Below are 5062 nucleotides of genomic sequence, written 5' to 3'. Positions count from 1 at the left end.
GTGTATGAAAATGTCCCAAATGGCTTTAGTCCTCTTGATGTAAAAGTTTAACCACGAAGTGTTAGTGTCAATGTTAAAATGGTTGTTCCTAAGGGTTTAAAGTGGTGTTGACTGATCACCTTGTTCCTAAAGAGCATTTTGGTGAAACAGGCTGTACACTGAATGACGCAAATTGGTTTATAGGGAATATTTTTGTCGACCGTAATCACCACCTAGGTGGTGTTAAATACTTGGTATTAATAGATGCAATCTTGTGGAATATAATAAATATGAGCAACATGAACCTTGGTGTTTCACTTTGACAGTACTTATGTTATCAATGTAAAGAAACGTGACGCGTTTTCCTGTTACAATTTTCTTAGGTCAGTTGTACACAAGTTTTATCACCATATTTATTGCTGTTTACTTGGTTTAAAATTCATCGTATTAGTCTGTCTCTTGTCAAATGTTGGTGCTTTTAATGTCTGTGTCCCTTGGTGTGGTATAGGAGTGATAATGATGGTAGCATCAGTGAAACGTTATCTAACTACGTATGTGCATCTTGAAAAGAGTGAAACAAAATTGGGGGAGGAAGGGGGAGTGAACAGCACAGATGTGTAAAGAACGTTGAAGGGGTTAAATACATGGCACATTGTCGTGAAGTCGGCCTGATAGTGTCCTTAACGTAAATTAAGGTTTTCACAGTAGCAGTAAGTGAAGAGTAATATGAAGATCTTTCACTCCATGCGACGAAGATGACTCAAAATTTACAAGAATTCTGCGTCGCAGAATTCAAGAGTTACAAGACTGGGGGAGTATGGGGAGTGGGGCAGAGTAGGGGAATATTGGGGATACTGCAGGAGTGGGTTGAGTATGGGGATAGTGGGGGAGAGTAGTGGAATATGGGGGAGAGTTGGGGAGTATAGGGGGTACTGCAGGAGTGAGGAAGAGTTGCGGAGTATGGGGGATAATGCAGGAGTGGGAGAGTCTTGTGTCGTTTTATTTTTCCAAAATTTCTTGTGATTTGAGGCGAATTTCTTGTGAATTTTGTGCTATCTTCGTCGTTTGTAGTGAAATGTCGTCGTTTGTCGTGTTGTGTCGTCGTTTGTCGTGTTGTCGTCGTCTGTCGTGTTGTGTCGTTTTATTTTTTCCAAAATTTCTTGTGATTTGAGGCGAATTTCGTGCTATCTTCGTCGTATAAAGTGAAATGTCGTCGTTTGTCGTGTTGTGTCGTCGTTTGTCGTGTTGTGTCGTCGTCTGTCGTGTTGTGTCGTTTTATTTTTTCCAAAATTTCTTGTGATTTGAGGCGAATTTCGTGCTATCTTCGTCGTATAAAGTGAAATGTCGTCGTTTGTCGTGTTGTCGTCGTTTGTCGTGTTGTCGTCGTCTGTCGTGTTGTGTCGTTTTATTTTTTCCAAAATTTCTTGTGGTTTGAGGCGAATTTCGTGCTATCTTCGTCGTATGTAGTGAAATGTCGTCGTTTGTCGTGTTGTGTCGTCGTTTGTCGTGTTGTGTCGTCGTCTGTCGTGTTGTGTCGTTTTATTTTTTCCAAAATTTCTTGTGATTTGAGGCGAATTTCGTGCTATCTTCGTCGTATGTAGTGAAATGTCGTCGTTTGTCGTGTTGTGTCGTCGTTTGTCGTGTTGTGTCGTCGTCTGTCGTGTTGTGTCGTTTTATTTTTTCCAAAATTTCTTGTGATTTGAGGCGAATTTCGTGCTATCTTCGTCGTATAAAGTGAAATGTCGTCGTTTGTCGTGTTGTGTCGTCGTTTGTCGTGTTGTGTCGTCGTCTGTCGTGTTGTGTCGTTTTATTTTTCCAAAATTTCTTGTGATTTGAGGCGAATTTCTTGTGAATTTTGTGCTATCTTCGTCGTATGTAGTGAAATGTCGTAGTTTGTCGTGTTGTGTCGTCGTTTGTCGTGTTGTGTCGTCGTCTGTCGTGTTGTGTCGTTTTATTTTTTCCAAAATTTCTTGTGATTTGAGGCGAATTTCGTGCTATCTTCGTCGTATAAAGTGAAATGTCGTCGTTTGTCGTGTTGTGTCGTCGTTTGTCGTGTTGTGTCGTCGTCTGTCGTGTTGTGTCGTTTTATTTTTTTCCAAAATTTCTTGATTTGAGGCGAATTTCTTGTGAATTTTGTGCTATCTTCGTCGTTTGTAGTGAAATGTCGTCGTTTGTCGTGTTGTGTCGTCGTTTGTCGTGTTGTGTCGTCGTCTGTCGTGTTGTGTCGTTTTATTTTTTCCAAAATTTCTTGTGATTTGAGGCGAATTTCGTGCTATCTTCGTCGTATAAAGTGAAATGTCGTCGTTTGTCGTGTTGTGTCGTCGTTTGTCGTGTTGTGTCGTCGTCTGTCGTGTTGTGTCGTTTTATTTTTTCCAAAATTTCTTGTGATTTGAGGCGAATTTCGTGCTATCTTCGTCGTATAAAGTGAAATGTCGTCGTTTGTCGTGTTGTGTCGTCGTTTGTCGTGTTGTGTCGTCGTCTGTCGTGTTGTGTCGTTTTATTTTTTCCAAAATTTCTTGTGATTTGAGGCGAATTTCGTGCTATCTTCGTCGTATAAAGTGAAATGTCGTCGTTTGTCGTGTTGTGTCGTCGTTTGTCGTGTTGTGTCGTCGTCTGTCGTGTTGTGTCGTTTTATTTTTTCCAAAATTTCTTGTGATTTGAGGCGAATTTCGTGCTATCTTCGTCGTATAAAGTGAAATGTCGTCGTTTGTCGTGTTGTGTCGTCGTTTGTCGTGTTGTGTCGTCGTCTGTCGTGTTGTGTCGTTTTATTTTTTTCCCAAAATTTCTTGATTTGAGGCGAATTTCTTGTGAATTTTGTGCTATCTTCGTCGTATGTAGTGAAATGTCGTCGTTTGTCGTGTTGTGTCGTCGTTTGTCGTGTTGTGTCGTCGTCTGTCGTGTTGTGTCGTTTTATTTTTTCCAAAATTTCTTGTGGTTTGAGGCGAATTTCGTGCTATCTTCGTCGTATAAAGTGAAATGTCGTCGTTTGTCGTGTTGTGTCGTCGTTTGTCGTGTTGTGTCGTCGTCTGTCGTGTTGTGTCGTCGTCTGTCGTGTTGTGTCGTTTTATTTTTTCCAAAATTTCTTGTGATTTGAGGCGAATTTCGTGCTATCTTCGTCGTATGTAGTGAAATGTCGTCGTTTGTCGTGTTGTGTCGTCGTTTGTCGTGTTGTGTCGTCGTCTGTCGTGTTGTGTCGTTTTATTTTTTTCCAAAATTTCTTGATTTGAGGCGAATTTCTTGTGAATTTTGTGCTATCTTCGTCGTATGTAGTGAAATGTCGTCGTTTGTCGTGTTGTGTCGTCGTCTGTCGTGTTGTGTCGTTTTATTTTTTCCAAAATTTCTTGTGGTTTGAGGCGAATTTCGTGCTATCTTCGTCGTATAAAGTGAAATGTCGTCGTTTGTCGTGTTGTGTCGTCGTTTGTCGTGTTGTGTCGTCGTCTGTCGTGTTGTGTCGTTTTATTTTTTCCAAAATTTCTTGTGATTTGAGGCGAATTTCGTGCTATCTTCGTCGTATAAAGTGAAATGTCGTCGTTTGTCGTGTTGTCGTCGTCGTTTGTCGTGTTGTGTCGTCGTTTGTCGTGTTGTATCGTCGTCTGTCGTGTTGTGTCGTTTTATTTTTTCCAAAATTTCTTGTGATTTGAGGCGAATTTCGTGCTATCTTCGTCGTATAAAGTGAAATGTCGTCGTTTGTCGTGTTGTGTCGTCGTTTGTCGTGTTGTGTCGTCGTTTGTCGTGTTGTGTCGTTTTATTTTTCCAAAATTTCTTGTGATTTGAGGCGAATTTCTTGTGAATTTTGTGCTATCTTCGTCTTATGTAGTGAAATGTCGTAGTTTGTCGTGTTGTGTCGTCGTTTGTCGTGTTGTGTCGTCGTCTGTCGTGTTGTGTCGTCGTCTGTCGTGTTGACAAACGACGACACGACAAATGACGACATTTCACTTTATACGACGAAGATAGCACGAAATTCGCCTCAAATCACAAGAAATTTTGGAAAAAATAAAACGACACAACACGACAGACGACGACACAACACGACAAACGACGACACAACACGACAAACGACGACATTTCACTACATACGACGAAGATAGCACAAAATTCACAAGAAATTCGCCTCAAATCAAGAAATTTTGGAAAAAAATAAAACGACAACACGACAGACGACGACACAACACGACAAACGACGACATTTCACTACATACGAAGATATCACTAAATTCGCCTCAAATCACAAGAAATTTTGGAAAAAATAAAACGACACAACACGACAGACGACGACACAACACGACAAACGACGACACAACACGACAAACGACGACATTTCACTTTATACGACGAAGATAGCACGAAATTCGCCTCAAACCACAAGAAATTTTGGAAAAAATAAAACGACACAACACGACAGACGACGACACAACACGACAAACTACGACACAACACGACAAACGACGACATTTCACTACATACGACGAAGATAGCACAAAATTCACAAGAAATTCGCCTCAAATCACAAGAAATTTTGGAAAAATAAAACGACACAACACGACAGACGACGACACAACACGACAAACGACGACACAACACGACAAACGACGACACAACACGACAAACGACGACATTTCACTACATACGACGAAGATAGCACGAAATTCGCCTCAAATCACAAGAAATTTTGGAAAAAATAAGACACAACACGACAGACGACGACAACACGACAAACGACGACATTTCACTACATACGACGAAGATAGCACAAAATTCACAAGAAATTCGCCTCAAATCACAAGAAATTTTGGAAAAATAAAACACGACAAACTACGACAACACGTGTCGTCGTTTGTCGTCGTATGTCGTTTTATTTTTTCAATTATTTTTTTGCGATTTGAGGCATATTTCTTGTGAATTTTATGCCATCTTCGTCATATGTAGTGAAATGTCGCTTGTGTTTATTGCCACCATTTCTTGTGAACTGTGTTATCTTCGTATGTAGTTAAATGTCGTCGTCTGTTGTGTTAGGTTTTATTTTGCCACCAATTGTGTTGCGACGCAAAATTATTGTAAATTGCGCGTTATCTTCGTCGCATGG

Source organism: Procambarus clarkii, chromosome 75 (assembly GCF_040958095.1).
Source record: "Procambarus clarkii isolate CNS0578487 chromosome 75, FALCON_Pclarkii_2.0, whole genome shotgun sequence".
NCBI lineage: Eukaryota > Metazoa > Arthropoda > Malacostraca > Decapoda > Cambaridae > Procambarus > Procambarus clarkii.
The sequence above is the reverse complement of the archived record's forward strand: the minus strand, read 5'-3'. Positions refer to the sequence as shown.